Source organism: Phoca vitulina, unplaced genomic scaffold (genome assembly GCF_004348235.1).
Source record: "Phoca vitulina isolate PV1807 unplaced genomic scaffold, GSC_HSeal_1.0 scaffold25, whole genome shotgun sequence".
Taxonomy (NCBI): domain Eukaryota; kingdom Metazoa; phylum Chordata; class Mammalia; order Carnivora; family Phocidae; genus Phoca; species Phoca vitulina.
In genome coordinates this window covers 34,106,876-34,134,264 of record NW_022589728.1, presented here as the reverse complement: position 1 = coordinate 34,134,264, position 27,389 = coordinate 34,106,876, and the positions used below count along the sequence as shown (strand labels likewise).

The 27,389-nt window shown below is 37.8% G+C and overlaps 1 protein-coding gene and 1 pseudogene across 5 annotated transcripts in view; one reads left to right on the top strand and one right to left on the bottom strand.

The window, feature by feature from the left end:
• Positions 1 to 5,323, bottom strand: part of WWP1 (WW domain containing E3 ubiquitin protein ligase 1) — a 118,615-nt gene extending 113,292 nt beyond the window's left edge. For all 5 annotated transcript variants that reach the window (XM_032421947.1, XM_032421951.1, XM_032421949.1 and 2 more), the window contains exon 1: positions 5,086 to 5,323. The gene's annotated coding sequence lies outside the window, so the exon portion shown is untranslated. The remainder of the gene's footprint in view (positions 1 to 5,085) is intronic.
• Positions 151 to 26,280, top strand: LOC116643264 (annotated as a pseudogene).
• Positions 26,281 to 27,389: the final 1,109 nt, after the last annotated feature.

Sequence of the window (27,389 nt, the reverse complement as noted above, 5' to 3'; positions counted from 1 at the left end):
TTGGGATTCACATACTTGTCTAGTCCATTTCCCTTAAATCTGGGATGGACCTGTGAATTGCTTTAACCAACAGAATGTGGCAAAAATGATGCTATGCCTTAAGAAGGCCTGGTTGCTTCCTCTTTGCACTGTTGTGAGTCCTAAGCCACTATGTTAAAGCCAGCAACACTGCTGGAAAGGCCACTTAGGAGGCAGGGCTGTGAAAACTATAAGAAATATGAAGAAAGAGAAAGAAAAAGAGAGTAAGACAAACAGAGAAGACCAGCTCCCAGCTGAACTGCAGCTGAATGTAGCCTTTAGAGTGACCACCAGCAAACCCAAACTGCTCAAATGAGTCCAGGATAGGAGAGCAAAACTATAAGCAAATAAGATAGCTGTTTTAAGTCACTTAGTTTTAGGGTTGTTACATAGCAATAAATGACCAAACCAATGTTTACCTGGTTCCTTGTGTTTTTGCATAATTTGTTCAAAACCCAGAGAAAAGGAGAGATGTAATTAATTATAACCCCAAACATTCATACCATCTCAGAGGATAGTCTTATGTCCTTCTTAATGTTAGTGACCCTGCCAAACTCTGAGTTCCAAGAGGACAGGCTTCATGTTTGTCTTCTCAGCACTGTACCCCAGCACCCAGCACAATACCTGGCATGTAACAGGTACAGCAGGCTGTGTTATAACAAACAATAGGTTTAAGGAATGTCAAGACAAATGTTAGTCCTCCTTGTAACTTAGGAGTTATCTGGCATATAGTTTTACATAATATGTTCCAAAAGTTGTCTAATCATGTGTATCTGAAGTGTATACTAAGAGTTTTCTAATGGCAAATCAATTTTTTTAATGATAAAGCTTTTTATGTAAAAGAAAAAATCATGAAATATCATGATATATACTTTCGGATATCACGTCCTGATTTATATGTTCCAAAAATACAAATTTCCATAGACTAAGCTTATATAATGGGAGAACAAACTTCACCTGTAAAAGCAGCTGAATTAAAAGTCAACAAATTTTCAGAAGGAAATTAATACCTACATTTCACCAATGTACTTTTCAGATAAGAAATCAACATCTGCTCTTTCCTTGACAGGAGGATAACTATTTTGTGATAAATACTTACAAATTTCAAAATTACCCAGCAACAGCCACTGTAATGAGGTTACCATTTTAACACAAAGGAAGAATTAGACAAGTTCAGATCTATACAGTACAAAGGTTTAACAGAGATTCCAAACAGGTAAATTCAAACTCCTCATATATCACCTTCAGTTAAATTTCCATTGTAAATGAAGTTAGCAAAAAAAGAAAAAAGAAAAAAAAATTACTGACCTAGGAACAAAAATATGGGTTTTTAGTTCTAGATCTAATTTTAGCCACTTACTAGTCATATACTTGGAAATTTTTTTCAACTTCTTTGAGCATCAGTGCATTCATCTAAAAAACAATGATTATCTCCTGACACACCTACTATTCAGCTGTCATGAGAATCAAACGATAAAGTCTATACAGCCACTATGGAAAAATGTCAAATACTATACAAATATAAGATATGATACTCTTCTTAATGTCAGCAAAGGGTAGAAAAATCGTATGTGTATGTGCTTTTGCTGGACATTTTTCCTCCATTAAGTATTAGCAACTAGTTCCTTCAACACTACTATAAAGGCCAATTTATTGGTTTTTCCAATACTTGTTATTACATCACATTTTTATAGAAAGAGTAAAAAAGACCCCAGTCTTCCTAATAATTATGGAATCAAAGTTTCTAGAGCTATAAAAGATACTAAATAATAACTTGCTCAGGCTCCCTACTAGGAAGATAATCTTATAGGTGGAGAAAAGTCAATTATTTACTAATCAAATTATGCTTTAACCATACTGGGGAGAGTTAGCTCCTTAATCTAATGAAGAAATGCAGTGACTAGGACCCTGAACTTCATTTCTTTTGTAAACTTTCCATTTTTACTAGATAAGGCTTCATGAATGAAGTGAAAGGATTATTCTTAAGTAAGGCATACATGAATACAGAAAATAGAATAAAGATAAAAATTCTTAAGGTTTCTTATTTCACTTCTCCCCCTCCCCCCAAACCCAAACTAAGATACAAAGAAAATAAAAAAGTAAATGATTGGTCTGTTATTGCTATCTGCTCTCCATACACCCAATTCATGTCTCCTCTCACCAGCTCTCCTGCACATGGAAAACAAGAAGGGTACAGAAAGTTCAATGAAAATCAAAGACCCAAGAATCACAAAATGTTAAAAACTGAAGGGAACCTCCAGGATCATTTAGTCTTACTGATGAGGTCACCTAAAGTCAATAACTATATGCAACTGATGGTAAATCCTGCATCTTCTTACAAAAAAGAAAGCAATCATTGTCAATCAGCTGATTCCACTTTACCCACTTGCTAACTGAAATACTTAGGGCAAATCATTTAACTTCTTGGGCTAGTTTGTTATATAATAGCAAATAACGTACCATAGTCAAAATTCTTTGTAAAACTGTACACCACAACACAAATGTAAAGAGATATTGTATATAAGCGTATGTAAGATATGTCTCTACAGTAGGGATTATCAGCAAATGGAAGAATTTGGAGATTCTATTGTTTTAAAAAGCCTCCAGTAATTCTGAGAGCTGCTCCTAGCCCAAGCCACTGACCCACGGGTTGATGAGGGAGCTTCAGTTGAGTTCATGGGTTTCCCTAAAATTATATCCAGAAAGCACAGGTGCATATGGAAATTCTCCAGGCCAGATTTTTTTAAGTTTCACCAAGGATCGGTAATCACGAAAAGGTTAAGAACTACTGCTGTAAAGTAACATACATCTACCGAAGATAAAGCTTCCACAGATACTGCTCAAAATGGTACCATTATTTTCCCAACCTGGATCAGAATCTGTTATTTTTACTTTCTTCATTTTCTCTCTCATCATCAAATTCCCTCCATTCAACTTCCTTCCTCCTTTCCATTCCTAATATTACAGCCATAGTTCAGACCCTCATTACTTATGACCACAGCAATCAAGAGGTCTTTCTACCTCCGGATTTCTACTTACACGACACATTGCTGCCAAATTAATCCTCTGAAAACACAAGTTTAATAATTTCATTCACAACTCAAAAATCATCTGTAAAACCCCCAACACCTATTAAATCTAAGGTCATTAGCCTTGCATTAAAAGCAATCATAAACTGGTTCAAACTTTTACTTCAAGTTTTATCACCCTTTATGTTTGTACAAATATTCTGTTTCATCCGGATATAACACTTGCCTCTCCCCAAATGTATGAACTCTGTGCTCTAATCTCTTAGTCCCTTTTCTCTGCTTGCATTACCTTTCTCAGCTTATCAAAAGTCATAGTCATCCTTAAAAACAAAAGTTTCAGAGGCCAGAAGCTCTATGAATTAACCCTTCTTACCTCACCTTGCCAAATAAGATGTGAGTTCTACCCCTTCTGAATTTGAATTCTATATGAAACTTAACTATGTATTAAAAGATAAATGAAGCATTTGTGTATAGTCCTACCTGCCTAACTATTCTGGGAAGGCAGAAACTGCTGTAATCCTTTATATTCCCCCAAATACCTCGCACAATCATGCAGTAGATGCTTAATAATTGTGCAAGGAAGTAAGAGATATTTCAGCCTTCGTAGGGTAAACAGCAAAGATTACTATATCTCTTTGAAGGCAGAGAACTTATTTGCGACAACCTCTATCATGCCAGGCTTCCAAAAAACATAACCCTTACTTACTGCTTTTTAAGTCCTGGTATTGGATGTCTTATATTTTGCATTTTAAGGGAAGAACTATTTGAAAACCTTAATAAGCTACATATCAAATAACTATTCTACACACTTTACACTTCTCAATCTGAGTAGCTCCCAACACTTGGCTACTAAGTTTTCAGTTTAAAAAATACTATTTGGAAAAGTGATAATTTGCAGTCACAGCTAATTATCTACTTTATGGGCAAAAACAAGTCACATGAATAAAGTAATGCCTTTATTTTTTTAAAAGGTGCATTTTGCTTGTATAGTACACAGAGCCTTATGAGACAGGTAAAGTGGATTTATACCTAAGGATGAATTCTCGCAGAAACCCGCATACATTGTACACCAGGCACTTCGGGTAAAAACACCAAAGGGGGCGAAAAGCTAACTTTGGACATTATTCTTTCCCACTATCACCAGTAGCTTTTTAAAGCAGAAATTCAAATCTTTTTGCACATTAGCCTACACGAAAAAATAAAAACTTACCAAGCAGAAAAAAAAAAGCCACATCAAGCTCCTGGAAAATATTTTATCCCGGAAGAGTAAGAATGTCAAAATAACAGATACTCGTCTTTGGTAAGGAAGGCTTCATATAATTACAGGAGCATAGGACGCTCAACTCCAAAAGATGGAGTAAAGAAAGGACTGATCATTTAAAGGTTGTAAAAACAATGGACAAATACAAAATTAAAACATTTTTTTTTTTTTTTTTTTAAGATGAAAGGAGAAGGTCCAGGTCACAGATGAGATAAGGACTAGTAAAAACTGCAAGGTCACTGGGACCTACCAGGTCACAAAGGTGGAGGTGGGGGTAGTGTTGGGGGGGGGGACTGCAGAGTCAGTGAAGAACCGGGAGTGATAAGAACACCTCAGAAAAAGACGTTCTAAGGCTGGGAGTCCTTGGTTTGGGACGACGAAATTGCGGTGAATGTCAGAGCACGGGCAGTAAGTCCATACACTGGTGTTTTTTGGAGAGGTGTTAGGGAAAGGAAGAGAAGGTAGACGGAACGCTAAGAGAAGCCTAAGGAAGCTTGAGAACCGCGGCTGCAGAGTCACGGAAACACTTCGCTCCAGTATCATTAGCTCGGGCCTGTGCCAGGGCCAACTCGGGGCAAGACCCGTGACCCCACCCCAGAAAACTCCCGGCCCCTGGACTGGAGAAGGCAGCCAGGGCGGCGCGGACCGTCCCCGACGGCCCCCGGAGAGGGTCCCGCCCCGGGGCTGACCGTGCCCGGCTACCAACACCGCCGCGAAGCTCTGGGCCCGCGCCCCCGCCCCACCCGCGCCCCCAGCCCCCCGCCGCGGCGTCCTTACCCGGCGCAAAGCTGTCGGCTCCCGGCGGTCGGGCGGCCACAGCAGCGGCGCCTCCTCCAGTGGCGGGCGCCCTCACCCTTCCGCGCCCAAGATCGCCATCTCGCAGCAGGCGCGGCGGCAGCGGCAGCGGCAGCAGCCACCCAGGCGTCGGCCCCGGCAGCCCAGGCCGCCTGCAGCCACTTGGAACCCGCTTGCCGCGCTCGGCGACACCCGACCCTCCCCCCACCCCCACCCCGGCCACGCGCCACCCCCAGCAGACCCCACACCTCCCTCCTCAGGAGCGCGCCGCGTGCTCCCGTCGCCGGCGCCGCGCCGCGAGCGCGCGCCTCCCCGCCAGCCCCGCACCGCGCGCTGCGCCGGGGCCGCCTAAAACCAACTCCGGACCCGGAATCCGGCTTCCCGCGAGCATGCGCAGCGAGGGCGCCCCGATGATGCTTTTGGAAAACTCCGCTCCTCCGGGTCTTCGGAGCGGTCGAGGAGAGGTGGAGGGCCAGCCAATGGGAGATGGGGGCGTGGCCCGAACCTGTGGAAGGGGCGGGGCCGCCGCTGAGATTTGGAAAGAGGCTTTCCTAAGCAGGAGGTGGGTGGTGCTGACTTGACTTTCCGGTTCGGAGCAGAACCGGTGAATGACCTGAAGTAAAGTCCTCCGGGCACTGGCGTTCTTTTCTTAAATGCTTTACAGCAAAAGTAGGCTGTTAATAAATACTCCTTGACCTAACTGAGTATCTGACTTAGTACCCACTGCAAGAGTAAATATTGCATTTAACAGATGGCCATACCAGAAGACTCCCACTTTATTTTTATTAATAATCAAAACGTTCACTCCCTTTACTCCTGTATGAGTACAATGATAAAACTAATACTAAACAAGTACATGGGTCAGTGCAACAAAGTCACACGGCAATGCCATGAAAAAGGGTTTATTATCTCCATTTATACAAACGAGTCAACTAGTCTCTTAGAAGTACTGTTGGTTCTGTGTATTGCTTTGAGAAGAAAGGTCACCCTACAAATAGAAATCAGTGGTGACCACATTACTTACCAGATGACCTGGTCTTCTACTTCAGAAATGATAAAGGCCATCAACGATGGCTTTCTACAATTTTAGCCCAACCGCCTTACCCAAGCCCCACAAATTACCTACATCTACACCCAAGCTGATTAGTTTTCCTTCTGTCTCAAAGACTGGGTGTCCCTGCTCCTCTCCAAAGTGAACCCCTTGACTGTCCACTCCCTCCTGTGCCCCCCTCAGCATGATCGTGTTTTAATTCTTTTCTGTCTTAAATTTTTCCTTGATTTTAAAACCTTTCTAATTCTTTTTCCATCCTAATTAAGCTCTTGAAAGAGCTGTGTACCAAGAACAGCATCAACACCCCATGAATAATTGTAAGATTAAATAAATCACTCTTTAAAAAAAAAAAAATTATTTATTATTTGAAAGAGAAAGTGACGGAGAGAGAAAAAGCATGAGGGGGGAGCAGAGGGAGAGGGAGAAGCACATTCCCCACCCAGCAGGGAGCTGGATGCAGGGTTCCATCCCAGGACTCCTGGATTCCAGAATCATGACCTGAGCCAAAGGCAGATGCTTAATCTGAGCACCCAGGCGCACCCCCCCCAATAAATAACTCTTGATTGACTGAATGTATGTTCTCTTCATCTCCGTTCCATCAGTTTCTACACTCTGAATTCCGACCAGGGTTCAATGCATACCATATCCACTATGATTATTCTAAAATACACATCTGAGCATGTCGCTTCACTGTTTACTTTCACTGGCTCTTCAGAGCTTTCAAGAGAGAGATTAACATGATCTTCAAGGCCTCTTTACTCTTGCGTACTCAGTCCCTCCATTTTCAAGGTTCAGAACTGTCTTCAGAGTTCCCTGATTGTGTTCATTGATCTCTGTTTTAATGAGTACTGTTTCCTCTAAACTTCTCACTGTTTTGCTTGCCCACTCCCTTTAAAAATGAATTCAAGAACATTCTTGCAAGTCCACTCTCAGATATTACACACACATACCCAGCAGAAGTCTGCACGCCATCTCCAGAATGCCTACAGGCCTCCTTCCACTTCCTGCTCACTTCAGCTCCCCTGAGTCCTCAGTTTCCCCTCAGTTCAGTTCCATTCAGAAGCTCCTAATAGTCACCTACGCCCCTAACTTGACATCAATATTGAGACAACTTTTCATTATTAAATATTTCTTTGGTTTCAAATGAATACTATTATAAATAAGTATCTTTTTATAAATCATTGTGTCCTTACATACTTAGTTTAAATCCTTAAAAGTAATCAGAGGTGTGAACAATTTTAGCCCTTTTGAAACGTATTGGCAAGTTGCCTTCCAGAAAGAACTTAGGCTTAGGTATCATATTGCCTGGGATCAAAATGCAGCTCTGCCACCCAGGAAGGCCACATTCAGACTTTCATGGGTCCCAGATGCCTTTACCTTTCTGGGCCTCTTCCTCCATAAGATAATATTAAAAATTATATTTATAACTGCACTGATAGAAAGATAAACATATTAATATTATACATGAAAACATTTTCTTCAGCCATTCCCTTCTGATTTTAAAAGAAATTAAGACATTTCTATGGGCCCTAAAAGTATGGTAAGCCTGAGGCACTGTGCCTACTGACAATTAGATAAGTCAATTTTGCTGCCACCTACAAACTAGGAGATTTGGCCAAATTCATTAATCTGACAGTACCTCAACCAGAAAATTGGTATAATGCTACTATATGATGTTGTAGCGAAAAGCAAATGAATTGCGACAAATAAAATTATCTAGAATTATGTGGCACGTAATAAATTACTGTTGTTATATTGTTATTATCAATTTTCCCACAGCACTGTTTGAGAGTATATGAGTGTCCTTCTTTACTGTGCTCAGGTCATCATGGTATATTTTCATATGTGCAAATATGGTATCCTACTGTTAGTCCATTGTTCATTTTCTTATTGGGGTAGTCACAAAAAAAGGGCAGCTGAAATATAATATGGATATTGATCCCAGATGAAATGATTGGCCTTTTCTATTTTTGTTTTCTTCTATTATTTTGTGCTTCACAAGTCCTTTCCCATCCTGAGATCATATCATTATCTGTCTTTATTTTTTTCTATTTATTTGGTAATTTCACTTTTTTTTCATTAAATAATTTAATCCTTTCAGGTTTATTTTGGAATGATGATCTATTTTTTATTTTCTCTAAGTAGTCTGTGATCTTCCCCAGCTTGTTTGTTAAAGAACCCTTCTCCAACTATGATGATTTTAATTTTTTTTTTTAAGATTTTATTTGTTTATTTGACAGAGAGAGACACAGCGAGAGAGGGAACGCAAGCAGGGGAAGTGGGAGAGGGAGAAGTAGGCTTCCCGCTGAGCAGGGAGCCTGATGCGGGGCTCGATCCCAAGACCCCGGGATCATGACCTGAGCCGAAGGCAGATGCTCAACGATTGAGCCATCCAGGCGCCCCCCAACTATGATGATTTTAAAATATATACAAATTTATTCATATTCCTTCCTTTAAAAAGTAGAGACTAATTCCCTCCCAAGTGAATGTGGGTTGTACTTAGTGACTTGCTTCTAATGGATACAATACAGCAGAAGTGACAGGCTGTCACTTCCAAGAGAAGGTCTTAAAAATGTATTGTGGCTCCTCCCTACTCTCTCTCAGATTACTTGCTCTGGGGAAGGCAGTTACCATGTCATGAGGACACGTCAGGTAACTTTATCAGATGCCCACATGGCAAGGAACAGAATATCCTGCCAAATAACGGCAAGGATTTGAGCTTCCTGCCAATCTCCATGTGACTGAGCCATCTTGGAAGCAGTTTCTCCAGCCCCAGTCAGGCATTTAGATGATGCAGACATTTTGATTTCAACCACATTAGAAAAGTTGAACCAGATCCCCCAACTCAGTCACTCTCAAATATCTGACCCATAGTAACTATGAGATAATAAATGTTTATTGTTTTAAGCCACCAAGTTTGGGGGATAATTTGTTACGCAGCAATAGATAACAAATAAACTAACCCAGTGGTTTTCAACTGGGGACAATTTTGCATTCCAGGGAACACTTGGCAATGTTGTGAGATACTTTTGATTGTCACAACTGATGGGGAGGTAGGGGGAGAGATGTCCATTGCCCTCTTGTGGGTAGAAACCAGAGAGTGCTAAATTTCTTTCAGTGCACAAGACAGTACACACAGACACACAGACACACAGACACACAGACACACACACACACACACACACCCCTGCAGCACTGAAGAATTATCAGACTCAAATGGCAATATAGTGCCAAAGGTGAGAAACCTCGCACTAACTTGTTTTCCCTGCACCTTAAAATTTCCCTCTTTCACATGTACTTATGAAAGAGGTGGATTTGCTTCATATCCTTTGTTCATTTGGGAGCTGCTTTACCTTGTTTTATCCCAGGTCCTAGGCTTTCTGCCACTGGATAATAATTTTACTTTTTCAAGGATTTGGTATAAATGGAATCATTTACTATGTACTTTTTTGTGTCTGGCTTTAGTTAAGCATATTTTAGAGATTTGTTCATATTGTTGTGTGTAGTAATGCTCCTTCTTTATTGTTCACTACTATTCTATTGTATGGGTTTGCCAAATTTTTAAAATGTTTGTTCTATTCATGGACATTTTTTTTGTTTCCAGTTTTTGGTTATTATGACTAAAGATTCCATGACCATGTGGTTAAAAATCTTTGTGTTGACATATGTTTTTATTTTTCTTGGGTAAATAATGCCTAGGAGTGGAATTGCTGGGTCATGGTAAGTACATATTTAACCTTATAAGAAACTGCCAACCTGCTTTCCAAAGTGGTTGTACCATTTTCCATTCCTACCAGCAACGTATGTTCCAGTTGTTCCATTTCTTCTCTAACACTTGATAATGTTAGTCCTTCCTGATCTTAGCCATTCTAGTGAATGTGTATTGGTAAGTCATTGTGTTTTCTCTTGTATTTCCCTGATAACTAATGATGTTGAGCATCTTTTCATTTACTTATGGATTATGTGTATATTTTCTCTTGTGAAGTGTCTGTTCACGTCTTTTCCCCATTTCAAACTGTTTCTGTCTGTTCCACATATAATTCTATATACCAATCCTTCATGAGGTATATATGTGTAAAATCTTTTCTCCCAAATTGTGGCTTACCATAGTGGTCAAACTCTCTATATAAACATGTATAAACTCTGTGTCTATCCAAGATGAACCCCATTGATCCTGGCCTCCTGGTATCAATACTCTTGTACAGCCCCTCCCCTATATAACTGACCTGTGTGACCAAGAAGAAATTTTGGAAGTGATGCTATGTAACTTCTGAGGCTAGGTCATAAGAGAGATTGCAGCAACAATCTTGCCCTCCTGGAGTGCTTGTTCTAGTGAAAGCCAGTCTTTCAAAAGCCCCACACAGAGAGGAACTAAGGCCTGTTGATAAACAGCTAACAGCAACATGCCAGCTATGGGTGGGCCCTTGGAAGTGGCTCCTCCCACCTCTGACAAGCTTTCAGATGACAGCGATCTCATGTGACACTCCAAGCAGAAATGGCCAGCCACACAAGTCACAGATTCTTGATCCACAAACACTGTGAGAGATAATAGTTTATTTTTGTTTTCAGCCACTATGTTTTGAAGAATTTTTTTACACAGAAACAGATAAACTTACATTTTCATAAGCTGTTTAACAATGTCTTTTAAAGAACAGAAGTTTTTGATGAAGTTCAATTTACCAATTGTTTGTTTTGTGGCTTACATTTTCTATGACATATTTAAGATATTTTACCTACTCCAGGATAATGAAGATTTTTCAATCTTTCTTTTTGAATTTTATACTTTTAGCTTTTATATTTGGGTCTATAATACATTTAAGATCAATTTTTGCGTGTGGTGTGAGGAAAGAGTCAATGTTAATTTTTTTCCAAATAGATACACAGCTGTTTCAACACCATTTATTGAAAAGATAATTCTTTCCCCATTGAACTGCTTTGGCAATTTCAGTAAAAATTCAATGTCTATTTCAGGACTCTCTATTCCATTTCATTTAACTATATGGCTGTCTTTATGCGAATATCACACAATATTGATTAACTGTAATTTTTAGAAAGTCTTGAAAATCAGGAAGTATAAATATTTCAAGTTTGTTCTTTTTTCTCACAATAATTTTGACTTTTCCAGGTTCTTTACATTTCATATGAATGTTAGGATTAACTCATTAATTTTTTTTTTTAAAACATACCTTGGGGTTGCTTGGGATTGTGAATATGTAGATCAATTTAGGAAGAATTGACCTCTTGACAATATTTAGTCTTCCAATCCCCAGGCATAGATCTCAGTTTATTTAGATGGCTTCTAAATTCTCTTAGCAGTATTTTGTATTTTTTATAGTATTGTATTGCATATACTTATCCTTAAGCATTTCACGCTTTTGATGCTATTATAACTGTTATTTTTAATTTCATTTTCTAATGTCTCATTCACAGTATATTTAAATTGATTTTGAATATTGGCCTTGAACTCTGAGATTTTGCTAATGAATTTATTAGTTCTACCAATACTTTATAGATTTCTTGAGCGTTTCCACATACACAGTCATGTCTTTGCAAATAAAGAGTTTTATTTTTTCCTTTTCATTCTGTATGCTTTTATTTCCTTTTCTTGCTTTATTGCACTGACTAGCACATCCAGCACAGTGCTGAACAGAAATGGTGAAAAAGGACATCCTTGCCTTTGTCCTGACTTTAAGGAAACCATTCAGTGTTTTACCATTAAGTCTGATGTTATCCACAGATTCTTTTTTGTATATGCCCTTTACCAGGTTGAGGAAGTTCCCTTCTTTTCCTGTTTGCTGAGAGTTCTTATGATGAATGAGTGTTAAATTTTATCATATGCTATAGGAGGGAGTATCTGTTGAGATGAAATTTTGATGGATTCATCTTGATATGAACCCATCTTGATATGATGGGTTAAATTGATTGATTTTCAAATGTTAAAACAACCTTACATTCTTAAAATAAACCACCTTGAGCATGGTGTATTAGACATTTTATTTATTGCTAGGTTCTATTTGCTAAATTTTAAAAGATTTTAAGGAACTTAAGTTCATTGAGGATACTGGTGTAGTTTTGTTTGTTTGTTTGTTACGTCTTTGTCTGGGTTTGTTATCAGGGTAAGGCTGGCCTAATAAAATAAGCTTGGAAATGTAACCTCTTTATCTACTTTTGAAAGAAATTGAGTATGATTTTTATTATTTATTTCTTAAATGTTTGAAAGATTTTACCAGTGAAGCTATCTGGGGTAGGAGTTTTCTTTTTGTGAGAGTTTAAATTATGAATTTAATTTTGCTTGTAGATAATATACAATTCAAATTTTCATATCTTCTTGTACGGGTCTTGGTAATTTGTGTCTTTCAAGATATTTTTCCATTTCATTTAAGTCATCAGATTTATTGGCCTAAAATTGTTCATAATATTCCCTTATTATTCTTTAATATTTTTAGGACTGTAGTGATGTCTTATACTTTATGTCTTCTTTTTCACTTCATCAGTTTAAGGTTCTTTCAGTTTGACTGATCTCTTCAAAGCAAAAGCTTTGGTTTCATTAATTTGTCCATTTTCTGTTTCATTTATTTTAGCTTTCACCTTTATTATTGCCACATTTAGACTTATTATGGGCTTATTTGCTCTTTCTTTTAAAGTGTACATTTTTCTTTGGGAACTTACCTTTTTTTTAAGTTTTTATTTATTTTTTTAGTAATCTCTAACCCCAACATGAGGCTCAAACTCACAACCCTGAGAAACCCTGAGATCAAGAGTGGCATGCTCTTCTGACTAAGCCAGCCAGGCACCACGGGACCTTACTTCTTTTCTAGAATAAGCATTTAGAGCATAAATTTCCTTCTGAGCGCTGCATTAGCTTAATCCCCCAAATTTTGATATATTTTATTTTTGTTAGTCCTAAATATTTTCTGATATTTTATGTGATTCCTTCTTGACCCATGAAGTATTAGGAGATATGTTGCATAATTTTCAAATATTTGGGAACTTACCAGATATCTTTTTGTCATTGTTTTCTAATTTAATTCCATTATGGTCAGAGAATATGCTCTATTATTTCTATCTTTTTAAATTATTGATACTTGTTTTATCCCCCAGCTTCTCAGTGAATTTTTCATTTGTGAAATGAAAATGAAATTCACACATGTGAATAGTGTATTTTCTGCAGTTGTAGGGGAGAATGAAAATTGTTCTATAGATGGTTATTAGGTCAAGTTGAATTGTAATATTTTTCAAGCCTTCTATAGCTTTAGTGAATTTCACCTACTTGCTCTATCAATTACTAAGAGGAATATTGAAGTCTCTCACTGTAATTGTAGATGCATATGTTCTGTTATTCATGTATTTTAAGGGTCTATTATTAGGTGTATATACATTTGTTTTATCATCTTTATCATTACAAAATTTCCCTCATAATCTGTTAGTCTTGTTTTGGAAATAATAATAATATTAACTTATCCACTTAGGTTTCTTATGATTAGTGTTTGTGTATATCTGTTTCTTTCTTTTTTTTTTTTAAAGATTTTTATTTATTTATTTGACAGAGAGAGACAGTGAGAGAGGGAACACAAGCAGGGGGAGTGGGAGAGGGAGAAGCAGGCTTCCTGTGGAGCAGGGAGCCCGATGCGGGGCTCGATCCCAGGACCCTGGGATCATGACCTGAGCCGAAGGCAGACGCTTAACCGACTGAGCCACCCAGGCGCCCCTGTGTATATCTGTTTCCATATTTTACCTTTATTATATCTGTATCTTTATATTTCAAAGTAGTTTTGTTGTAGACAGCATTGGTTGAACCTTGATTTTTTTATCCAGTCAGGACAGTCTCTGCCTTTTAACTGAAGTGTTTAGACCATTTAAATTTAATGATTATTGATACAATTAGCTTTACATTTATTTGTCTTTTAAAACTTCTTTTATTTTTGTACCATCTTTCTTCCTTCTTTTTCTTTTTTTCCTGCATTGCAATGGATTAGATGAGTATTTTTTTTTTTTTAAAGGTTTATTTATTCATTTTAGAGAGAGAGACGTGAGCGGAAGGGGCAGATGGAGAGGGAGAGAGAATCCCAAGCAGACTCTGCGCCAAGCACAGAGTCCCACGTGGGACTTGATTCCATGAGACTATGAGATCACGATCCCAGCAGAAATCAAAAGTCAGACACTTAACCGACTGCCCCACCCAGGTGCCCCTAGATGAGTATTTTTTCAATATTCCATTTTATCTCCACTACTGACTTATTAGCTATAGCTCTTAGTAGTTTTTTAATGTTTGTTTTAAGGCTTATAGAATGCATCTTTAACTCACACAGTCTAACTCCAAATAATATTATACCACTTCATATTTAATGTAAGAAACTTGTGGCAGTGTACTTCATCTTCTCCCTTCTTTTTCTTAGTGCTGTTGTTGTCATAAGTTTAAGTGCTACACGTTATATCTCTATAGTACTTATTAGCATTTTTACTTTAAAGAATCAATTTTTTAAAGATAAAAAAAGTTTGCTATTTACCCACATATATATATTTCCAATGATATTCATTTCTTTGTGTGGATCTGGATTACAAGTTGATTTCAATTTCCTTCAGCCTGAAGGTCTTCCTTTTATATTTCTTGTAGTAAAGTTCTACTGATAATTATCTCGGATTTTATTTGTCCAAAAAAGTTTTATCTCACTTTCATTTTTTAATGAATTTTTTTTGTTAGGTAAAGAATTCTACTTCAATTATTTTTTTCCCTTCAGTTCTTTAAAGATGTACTTTGTCCTCTGGCCTGCAGTTTCTGGTGAAAAGTCTGAAATAATTTAAAATTTTTGCTTCTCTGTAGTAATACATGTTTTTGTTGTTGTTGGAGATTTTTTCTCCTTTTTGTTGTTATTGTTTCCTTAAAAAAATTTTTTTTATCAATGGTTTTGAGCAATCTGGTTAGTACGTATCTTTATGTGATTTGTCCTCCATGAGATTCATTGAACTTCTTGGATTTGTGGGTTTATATGTTTTATTATAAAAAAGTTCGGGCTGTTATTTTTTCAAATGCTGTTTTCCTACCTCCTATTGATCTCTCTTCATTCTGGGACTCTAATTACACATCTTTAATTAAACATATATAACATATATTACATCATTACCATTTAGTTTTTCCCCCCATAAGTCACTGAGGATCTGTTTTTGTTGTTGATATTTTAATATGTTTGTTTTTAGAGACGTTTTTTCTGTTTGCACTTCGGTTTGGATGGTTTCTATTGCTCTGTCTTGAATTTTACTTTTCTTTTGTAGTACCTAATCTACTGTTAAGACCATCTAGTAAATTTCTTATTTCAGATATTATGCTTTTTAACCCTAGAAAGTACATTTGGTATTTTAAAAAAATATCTTCTCTGTCTTCATTATATTTATTTTTCCTTTAAATTCTTAAACATGTTTATAATAACTCTCTTATCATTCTTGTCTGCTAATTCCACCATTTATATTATTTCACAGGTTTTTTTTTCTATTGACAGATATTCTTCTGGTGTGGGAAACATGTTTGTGCTTCTTTGCATGTCGGGTAATTTTTTACTGCCTGCTGGACATTGTCAGTGTGTTCTTGTTGAGTGCTAAATTTTTTTTAAGAATGCTAAATTTCAAAACTGTCATATTAGCTAAGTTACTTCATAATCAACTTGATTCTTTTGAGTCTTGTTTTTAAGCTTTTTTTGGTGAGCTGATTTAGAGTAGATTGTACTCTGGGTATTCAAAAAGGCTCATATAATCTGGCTGGCCAGACTCAAACATCTCCAAGCTGTTTGTGAACTTGGAGAATTAGTCACTTTGTAGCTCCCTGGTCCATTTTTTGTCCATCCTTGAAGAGTTTCACCTTATGCATGTGTCAGTTGTATTCAATAGCAGTCTCAAGTCACCATGCAGGATTCAATATCTTTTCTTCATGTTGCTTTCTCCTCTCCAGTGCTCCACTCCACAAAGTTCAGTCATCTTCCCAAACTATATTTTCTGTCTCTTCAACTCAGGGGGTTAATTTCACCTTAATATCCATTCAGTCTTTCCCTCCTACTACTCCTGAAGCAGTACAATTCCCAAGCATAAGTTGTTCAGTCTAGAGTAATGTTCTGGGGCCCCAGAAGTTCCATCCATGTTAGTTTTTGGTCCTCCAAGTGTAGTGGAATTGTCTCAGAAGGTGGGGTGAGCTTGGTACTCAGTCTACTGTGGCCATAAAAACTCCAATACCTTCACTTTTGGTGGATATTTCACCAGTGTGATTTACACACTCTTAAATCTTTTTATAATCCAGGACATGGGTATTAGGTAAGTCTCACACAAACATACATATCCATGTATGCATGCATATACATACAAACACAGGTATGCACACATGCACTCATCAAAGACAAAATTTATTTTCAGAGGCTATAAATACATAACTAAAACATTAATTTAGTAATAGTAACTAACACTTTTTGAGAATTTAATATGAGCCAGGAATTGTAAAAAAACAAAACAAAACAAAACACTTTGTATGTATTATCTCATTTTCCTCTTATAAAGTATGAACCTTAGAGAACTTGGGTAATTTGTACAAAGTCTTTCATCCGGTAACAGATGAAGTCAAACTTGAGTACAGGCAGCCTAATTCTAGAGGAGGAGTTGGTAACTGTGGCCTGCAAACTGACACCCATTTTTGTAAGTAAAGTTCTATATCAAGACAAGCATACGCTCATTCTCTTTTGTATTGTCTGTGGCTACTTTTGAGCTACAATAGCAGAGTTGAGTAGTTGCAACATAGACTGTATAGTATACAATGCCTAAAATATTTATTAATTACCCCTTTGCAGGATAAGTTTGCTGACCCTTGTTCTAAAACACAAATTAGGGCCGCCTGGTTGGTTCAGTCGGTTAAGTGTCTGCCTTCGGCTCAGGTCATGATCCCAGGGTCCTGGGATCAAATCTTGCATTAGGCTCCTTGCTCAGCAGGGAGCCTGCTTCTCCCTCTGCTTACTGCTCCCCCTGCTTGTGCTCTCTCTTTTTGACAAATAAATAAATAAAACCTTTGAAAAAAAACCATACAAATTAATTACTCCGTAATATCAAGGCCATCTCCCTTGCTATTTTGAGGTAGTTTTTCATGTCATTTTGCTGGCCATGTAAATTCTCTTCATTCATTTTCTCTGCATTCAAAGTATATTTTTCAGGGGCGCTTGGGTGGCTCAGTCGTTAAGCGTCTGCCTTCGGCTCAGGTCATGATCCCAGGGTCCTGGGATCGAGCCCTGTGTCGGGCTCCCTGCTCAGCGGGGAGCCTGCTTCTCCCTCTCCCTCTGCCTGTCCCCCTGCTCATGCTTTCTCTCTCTTTAAGAAACAAACAAAAAACAAAACAAAACAGTATATTTTTCAGCATACCAAAAATAGCACATCACAAAGATGTATGCTACACACTTTAAAAATGGCTGTCTCCATCCTCTAGAATGAAAAGTTTCTAAGAGGGGATGTTTTGTCTACTATGTTCACTACTGTATCCCCATTGCCTAAGACAGAGCTTAGCATAGAGTAGGTCCTAAGCCATGTAACTCTTAATGATGATCCTTTGACTATACAAATTATTATCTGATTAAACTCTAAGGTAGGACTTTATCCCTCCCTAGCTAAACCTATAATAAACGGTGGGTTCTTTCCTTCATTTATGCTTTCTTTTCCCACTGATTCATAATGCCACCTTTAAAAATTATTATTATTATCACAGGCTGAATTACTACATGTACTAGTTAACCCAGTTGTCAGTTAAGGTTGGCCTACCCTTTGATATTTAAATAAAATTGGCTCCAACCCCTTAGTCAACATTCTATGAGAAGTCCAATCTCTCTCTTATAAATTCTCTGAATCTCCAAGAGAATATATTTACATGGTCTCTTCTGGCTTTGTAAATCAGCTTCTAATTAACTTCTGCTTTTACATACATCTTATCCCACATGGCTGGCCTCTTCTCTGCTTCACACTAGATATGAATTTCAAGACTCTTTCTCTTGGATTCCTTCTCACTACCCCCACCCCCTCAAAAAAGAAAACCTCACTCATGAAAGTTATTCTCTGTGTGTAGCATTCTTCATTGACAGTTAGAAGAGACAAGGGGGTTTTCATGCAGCAGTGCAAACAATTTAAAATTGATCTTAAGAATCACAAAATTCTACTACTGACCCTAATATTGCACCATATGTTAATTAACTGGAATTTAAATAAAAACCTAAGAAAGAAAAATTAAATAAATAAAATTGATCTTAAAAACTCCCTGTTGTCAAAAAGCCTTCAGCCTATCTATAGCCAGGAATTTCTCACTGGCCACCTCTCTCCACAAGGGTGGATTTTTCCTCTGTTTACTCTCTTTTCATATAAATTTTTCATTTTTAATTTTTTGGGCAGAGTAGTTTGTCTTCTTGTTGCATTATCTTCTTCCAGCCTATGCGCCTAGGCTCTCACCTTTTACCCTTGTGCAATATATTAAGATATCTTTCTCAACAAAGGGATTTCTTTCCCAAGAGAAATTCTAGTACGAGATGTTAAAATTGTTTTTTTTTTCATTCCATTAAACAATAATCTATTTCTGGGCCATCTATTCTCTTCCTTTTAACTGTCTTTCTATTTCTGCAACCATTAGTATCACACTTTTAATTACTATAGCCATAGTATAGAGTTTAATATCTATAAGCAGGGTTAATATACCAAACGCTTAACAACTGGTACAGCACAAGTGTGAACCAATTGAACTAAGCAATCATTAACAGAGGGCTGACACAGATCACAGAGTATAACCATAAGGGTATGTATAGGCTACCTTTATAAGATTTTATTTATTTATTTATTTATTTATTTATTTATTTATTTATTTGACAAAGAGAGAGAGATAGAGAGAGGGAACACAAGCAGGGGGAGTGGGAGAGGGAGAAGCAGGCTTCCCGCTGAGCGGGCAATAGGCTACCTTTAAAGGAAAAGTTCTTCATTACTCTTCCTTTTCAAAATATCTGGGTTTTTTTCCCACATGATTGTTATTATCAGTTACATTCGTCCTTTTGTCCAATTAAAAAAAAAAAACTCATCAGGTTTGCCGTTGGGATTGCACTAAACCTATAGATTAATTTGAAAACAACAACAACAGAACATTCTCCTGAGCTCTGAGAAGGACAGAGGGGCTAAAGGTTGAATCAATTGCCAATGACCAATGATTTAATCAATCATGTCTATATGATGAAGCCTCCATAAAAACCCAAAGAACAGGGATTGGAGAGCTTCTGGGTTGGTGAACACATGAAGATTTGGGGAGAGTGGCACACCTGAAGAGGGCATGGAAACTCCCCGCCCCTTCCCGTATACCTCACCCTATGCATCTCTTCCATCTGGCAATTCCTGAGTTATACTGTTTTATAATAAACTGGTAAAGTGTTTTTCAAAGTTCTGTGAGCCAGTCTAGCATATTAATCCAACCCAAAAAGGGAATCGTGGGAACCTCCAATCTCTAGCCAGGAGGTTAGAAAAACAGGTGACAACGTGACAACCAGACTTGCGACTGGCACCTGTAGAGAGGAAGGGGAAGTCTTATAGGACTCCCCTCATAAACTAATGGGATCTGATGCTATCTCCAGGTAGATAATTTCAGAAATGAGTTAAATTGTCAGATACCCAGTCATTGCTTGCTGTTGAAAATAAAATACACACTAGAATTGTATTAATAGGTTTCCCTATAGTGATATATCTTTGCATTCCTATATTAATCTTTTCTTGTTTGTTACGTTTTTATATTAAACAGTCTATTGAAAGCACTTGGCATTTATGCTACCCTCTTCTGAGAGGCTGCAGAGTGCATGGAATACTTATAGCCTCAACTGAGGGATTCATTTTTGCCCAACAATACTAACACCGGACAATAGCTGAGCAGAACAATGATGGGTTCTGGAGCCAAAGATACTCATTTAAAAATTAACCTGTAGCTTAGGACATGACCTGGAATAAAGGCTTTGCCAACACCCTTCTGAAAAGTGATGGCAGAATTAGACACTCTGAGAGAGATACAGGTAACAGGATGACATGTAAATAGAGAGTCTTTATAGAAAGATGCAGTAATCGGAAGTCAAGAGGTAAAAGTAAAAACAGGTAGAGGAGGGCGCCTGCATGGCTCAGTTGTTAAGCATCTGCCTTCGGCTCAGGTCATGATCCCAGGGTCCTGGGATTGAGACCCACATCAGGCTCCCTGCTCGGTGAGCCTGCTTCTCCCTCTCCCTCTAGTGCTCCCCTTGCTTGTGCTCTCTCTCTCTTTCAAAATAAATAAAATCTTTTAAAAAAACACAACAACAACAGGTAGAGGGAAGTGACAGTGAGGTAGAAACAGTCATTGCAGAAGCAGAGATAAGTTTAGCCATATGGGAGAGAACCTAGAGTAGAAAGCAGCAGGTACTTGCTGCTGAGGGACAACAGGGTGAACAGGACCCCCCGCTGGATCACTGTAGTTACAGAGACACCGAGCACCTATGTGTCTTGAATGGCATTCCAGTTTTTCAGGAGGCCTGACCATATGACTGCTGAGAGACTGTTTTTGCATATGTCCCCCTATATCAACTGAATTTACCTGCATATGGCTTTTTTGCTGCCAGAAAAACCTAACTATTGCTATTATTTTCTTCAAGTATTGCTAGGTCCAATTTTCTAGTTTAAGGAAATTTTTTCAGTATTCATTCAGAAGCTTTGACTGTAATATTTCATGTGTGTACGTGCATGTGCTTACGTGCATGTGCACGCTATCTTTGTAGGTTACATATTTTTCTGTTACATCCTATTTCCTTCTTTAGTGGACCTTCTGTATTATCTGTCTTAACAGTTTTACTTTGCTGAATTTCACAAAATCACTTGTAGTTTATAATTGCTATTATTGCATAGTTTTCCTTTACCCTTATATTTGATGAGAGTATGTCACATGGAGAATATATTTTAAAAAATATATAGCTTTGTGAAACTGAATGCCAAATTCCAAATAAAATTCAAAACTTTAGAACATTGTAGTTGGGGTGCCTGGGTGGCTCAGTCGGTTAAGCATTAGCTGCCTTCAGCTTGGGTTATGGTCTCAGGGTCCTGGGATGGAGCCCCACATCAGGCTCCCTGCTCAGCGGGGAGTCTGCTTCTCCCTCTGCCTCCCCCCACCCCTGGGCTCGTGCACGCACGCTCTCCCTCTCTCTTTGTCAAATAAATAAATAAATAAAATCTTTAAAAAAAAATAAAACACTGCAGTATATTTCTTAGAGAACTCTACTTCCTGAAGTATCCAGAATTCATTATATGGAAATGTCATGCAATTTTTCTTGCACAGGTTTTTAAAATTTAGTATCATGGTAGGTTCAGGAATCCAGTTGCCCATAGATTGGTTGTATTAATGACCCCACTTAATGACTTCTTTGAATCCACAATGTTTTTCCTATAGCTTTAAAGTTCCATCTCACCCTGACTCTCTGCTTGGGCATGTGACTTGTTTTGGTCAATAGGATGTTAGCCAACATGACACAAACAGAGGCTTTATAGAAAGGTGCATGTGCTTTTTTGTTGCCTTCTTGCGTGATTGGGCCTGCTCACTCTTCCCCTCTGCCATGCTACGAGAACATGTCCAGCTGGTCTGCAGGAAGGATATGACAGACATGTGGAACAGGGCTAAGTTGTTTCAGACATCTGAGCTTGGGCCATCCTGGTTCAGCCAATTGCCAGCCAGCCCTCAGATACGTGAGGAAATCCAGATGAGATCAGAAGAAGCTTCCAGCTAAAACTATTCAATATCGACAACCTGTAGTGAACTAAATAAATGTTTATTATTTTAAGACACTGGGTTTGGGTGGTTTGTTATGAAACATTATTGTGGCAACAGATAATACAGAGATACCAACGTAATAATTAATCAATGAGGGGACATCACTATGTATGTGAGGTACCAAGTCAGAGATAATATTCACAGATGGTAGATATTTTCATACACTCATAACTCTTTTTGTATTCTTCTGTCTCTGGAAAAATTCATTTATTATCCCAGGCGTGGTAATGGTACAGAGAATGTTCCCCTGTAGCACTTTCGCAGCATTTTATTTATTTTTATTTTTTTATTTTTTATTTTTTTTTTAAGATTTTATTTATTTATTTGCCAGAGAGAGAGAGAGGGCACAAGCAGGGTGAGCAGCAGGTAGAGGGAGAAGCAGGTTCCCCGCTGAGCAGGGAGCCCGATGCGGGACTCGATCCCAGGACTCTGGGATCATGACCCGAGCCGAAAGCAGATGCTTAACCGACTGAGCCACCCAGGTGTCCCACTTTAGCAGCATTTTAGACACGAGACTGGCCAAAAAAGAAACGTGACTTTGCTTATTACGCAGTCTTTTGGTACTCGAAGTGTTAAGAAGATAAATGGATTTTATGTGATCAGGATGGTAAAGATACATTACATTCTCTGCCTCAAATTCTCATGTGGATTTAAGTTGTTGGTGAGAAGAAATGAGAATATAATCAGGTTTGTGAATGCTTGTAGCTATGATTTTTCCTGATGACTAGTAGATTATAGAATGCCTTTTAAAGAAATCTTGGCTGTCAGGTGAAGTCTTACTCTTAAATTAGATAGATGCAGGTTTCTAAATAGAAAATAGGAGTTTCAGCTCCAGTTAACAAATATTTATTGATCATCTCTTCTGTACTAAGCATTATAAATACAGACTCAGTGAAAATTAGCCTCTGCCCTAGAGGCACTTAGAGTTCAGAAAAGAGACGGACAAATAAATCATGACAGACAAATAAATGCTATTGTAAGTACAATGATGGGTCACACACACAAAGGTGGTTGAGGGGGTATCAGAGGGTGGGTGGGGGCTGTGGTTGTCCAAAAAGTTTAAAAGATAAGTAGATTTGGAGAAGTAAAAGAAGACCTTAAGTGGGAAAGGATTCCAGCAAGGAGCAAAGCATGAACAATGATCTGGAGTGTGGAAAAGCATCAGTTATATAGGAAACCACAGAACATAATGTGGGACTTGAAGCTACACACATGTAACCAAAATATATATATGTATGCCAAAATATAATCAAAGACTTGTTAGGTATTTGCTAGTGTTATCAAATATGCAATTATTTTTGGTAATAGAGATTTTTGTTTTCTTTTACATATTGGAAAAATAATCTTTGTGCCTTTTAGTACCTTCTGCATATCTGTAATATCCATGTGGACTGAGAACAAGTTTATCTTACTCTTCTGCATCTCAGCACCCAGTACAGTGCCTGAAATTTCATATGAATTCAGTACATGTTTGTTAAGCAAATTACTGAATTCTTGAACCTGTCAGGCTTTGCCAAAATCCAATAGAAACTTATCTTTTAAATTACTCTTTTTTAATTTATTCATAGAGTAATTTTCTTGAATAATTTGTCTTTCTCAAATTGTCTTCAATAAAAGCTTAATCTTCTGTTTTATAATTCTCCCTATTTTTGGATTTTAAAATATATGCTGTCAGTATTGTTTTTCTCCCCATACATTCATCTATGTATTCATCCAAGATACACTTACTGAATACTTGATTATGTGCCAACATTGTGCTCCACCCCAGGGGGGAGTAGTAACAAGTCAGACCTGGTCTGACCGTCAGTGGGACTTGTTTTCCAGTGAGGAAAACAGACCAATATTGAATTAATAATTTACCAGCACATTGAATGTTACATATAAAATTGAATAGTTTTATGAGCGTGTGTAACAGCTTCTTTTGGCCTCTATTCAATATGAATTATTATATGATGATTATATAGCATGTTTACTTTATCATATTTTTAGTTTGTGTTCTCTACTTCCTGTTTTGCTATGCCACCATTATAATTAATGTGTGGTACATAGAAAATACACTATAAACATTACTTCATGGAATGAATGAAAGAATAAATGAATTTTATTAGAACCCTGACCCGTAGTTTATTGGTTTAATTTCTGCGTAAAATGAAGTTATTAGTCAAATCTATTTGGTTATCTGGTTTTAGTCAACAAATATTCATTGGAAGTTTGTGTAAGTTATGTGGCAGAAGTGGGAATTCAAAAAAGAATAAAAGGTTTCCTGCCCTTACAGAAATTGTAATTCAGGCAAACAAGATAATAGCATATGAGAAGCTAAACATTTACCACAAGAAAACATACATATTGTATATCTTCTAGACAAAGGACTGTGCTGGGTAATGTGAAGAATAAAGAAAAGAGTATACCATGACTTCCGGTTACTTATAATTTAGGTGAGGAGACAAGACAAATATATTTACAATGAAAATAATACCAAACAATAAATGGTACATTCTGGAGCTCAAGATAATAAGAGTCTCAGGACTTCAGCGGATGGAAATCTTCCAAAGCGTTAGCATGTTTTCTCACACAACCAAACATTAGAACAGTTACTCCAAAGTGAGGTGTGTGTATTTCAGGGGAGCACCAGGCCATCCACTGTACTTTGGGAAGAAAATATTAAAACTTCTACTTATTTAAAAATAACTTTAAAAGAAACTAATCCTTACTAACATTTAATAAAAAAGATTGCCAAGGGGCCATCACAGTCTGTAGCCCGTGAATGTCCTGTGTTAGGATTTAACCTGGTTATCACATGGAAGCAAAGGAGTGGGAGTTGCATTTCCCAGAACAAAAGGGCAGCTCTTCCCATTTCTTCATCGTGAGGTGTTGCAGGTTATCTGGCTGTTTTAAGTTCTACCTATACTAACCTTCATGAAATGGACAAATGACTTAAACAGTCCTCCAAAGAACAGCAGATAAAATTAATAATACAAGCACAATTGGGCTAAAAAGAAAATCTTAGCTGCTACACTTTTCTTTGTGAACATGCTTTTTGGCAATTACAGTATTGAATAAGATTTATTCAGATATTACAAAAAGTCACCTCCCCTCAGATTCAAAGTTATGATGAAACTATTTGAAGTGTGGGTTTTTTGTGTTGTTATTGTTAATGAAGATCCTCATGTCATACACCATGCCTTGAGATAGCTCGTAATTAGCAAGACATTAAAAAACTAAGCATCCAAAACATAAGGACAATCTTTTGCAATTTTTTCATAAGTTTTCAAAGTCAAGAGTTACTCAACCTGGCATTAGTGAAACTTTACTAAACTCAAAAACAAATATTTAGAAGTTTACTTATTAAAAAAGACCACGTGGGCTTTCCACACCACACAGGGAGGGGTCCATAGGGTGTTGTCTTAAATTAAAGGGAATCTCTCACAATATCCAGAGCCCTCGATGTCCTGCAAATGAAGGAGGAGGATGTCCTCAAATTCCTGGCAGCAGGAACCCACTCAGCTGGCACCAACCTTGACCTCCAAATGGAACAGTACATCTACACAAGGAAATGTGATGGCATCTGTATCATAAATATGCAGAGAACCTGGGAGAAGCTTCTGTTGGCAGCTTGTACCATTGTTGCCATTGAAAACCAGGCTCCTGTCAATGTCATATCACCCAGGGATACTGGCCAGTGAGCTGAGCTGAAGTGTGCTGATGCTAGCCACTTCTATTGCTGGCTGCTTCGTTCCTGTAGACTTCACTAACCAGATCCAGGCAGCCTCTGGGAGCTGAGACTTCTGGTGGTTACTGATCCCAGGGCTGCCCACCAGCCTCTCACCAAGGCATCTTACGTTAACCTGCCTACCATCGCTCTGTGTAACACAGACTCTCCTCTGCGCTATATGGACATTGCCATCCCTTGCAACAACAAAGGAGCTCACTCAGTGGGTCTGATGCGGGGGATGCTAGCCCAGGGGAGTTTTGTGCATGTGTGGCACCATTTCCCATGAACACCCATGGGAGGTCATGCCTGATCTCTACTTCTACAGAGATCCTGAAGAGATTGAAAAAGAAGGGCAGGCTGCTGCTGTGACCCAGGAGGGATTTCAGGGAAAATGGACTGCTCCAGCTCCTGAGTTCACCGCTACTCAGCCTGGAGTCACAGACTGGTGTGAAGGCGTGCAGGCGCCCGCCCTCTGTGCTGATTCAGCGGTTCCCCACCAAAGACTGGAGCGCCCAGCCGACCAATGAGGACTGGTCAGCAGCTCCCACTGCTCAGGCCACTGAAAGGGTAGGAAGGACCACTAAGTGGTCTTAAGCTGCTCTTTCACAAAGGCAAACAAAATGGAAATAAGGTTGATGGAAAAGAAAAAATTTCTAAAAAAAAAAAAAAAAAAAGGACCACTTGGAAAACTGTTTTTCCTTCCAGAGTGAATAAGACTGGAATAATTCACGAAGCAATAAACCACGAACTAACATCCATTCCTTTGTCACCAGTGATGGAAGATACACAGAAAACATCGCTGAAGCTGAAGACTGAGAAACAGGTGAGACAAATTATGTAGCATTAGAATTTATGTAGTGATAGAACTGGGTGGATATATTGGCATTTTTATTGTGTCTCAGATTCTATTTGCTAGATTGTATTTCAAAAAGAAAATTCATGATTGGTCACAATTTTGTGCCTTTAAAGAAGTTACTGTACACCTGAAGCTAATATTATACTGTATGCTAACTAACTGAAATTTAAAGAAAAACTTTAAAGAAAAAGAAGAATTTACTGAAAAAGGTAAATTCTCAACAATAAGAAAATCCTTACCGAATTTCTTTTAAAAATGTTTTATGGGAAATATATATTATGATGGAGCTGATGCTTTGCCTGCAATTGAAAATTCAAAAATATTCTAGGTAATGTTTTTACATGTGAAATCTCTTAACTGCCTACCATTGATAGGCAAACTTTTCTTTCACCAGAGAAACTGAAGCCAGAAGTGCATCAACATTGGTTCTTAATTTCACAAAAACATGAACCTTTAAAATATTGTCAAATATTTACATGACTTAATGAAATAGGGAATAACAATGATAATATTTGTGATCATAGAGAATTTTACTGGTTATTTCATTGAAAAATACTAAAACTGCTGTTGAATTTAAAGACAAATTAAGCTTTTTATTTACAAAAAGGTGTTTAAAATTTGCCAGCCTTTTCACTGATGACAAAAGATTTATCAATAAAGTGCTACTTAGCAAATATTTAAAAACAAGCATGCTTATTCTTTAGGTATAATTAAAGTAAAGCAAACTTTTTTTTCAATAAATGAGAAAGTAAACAACCTTTTTTATTTTTAGGTATAACTGACATACAATATAATATTAATTTCAGGTGCATAACAGTGATTAGACATTTGTATACATTGCCAGGCG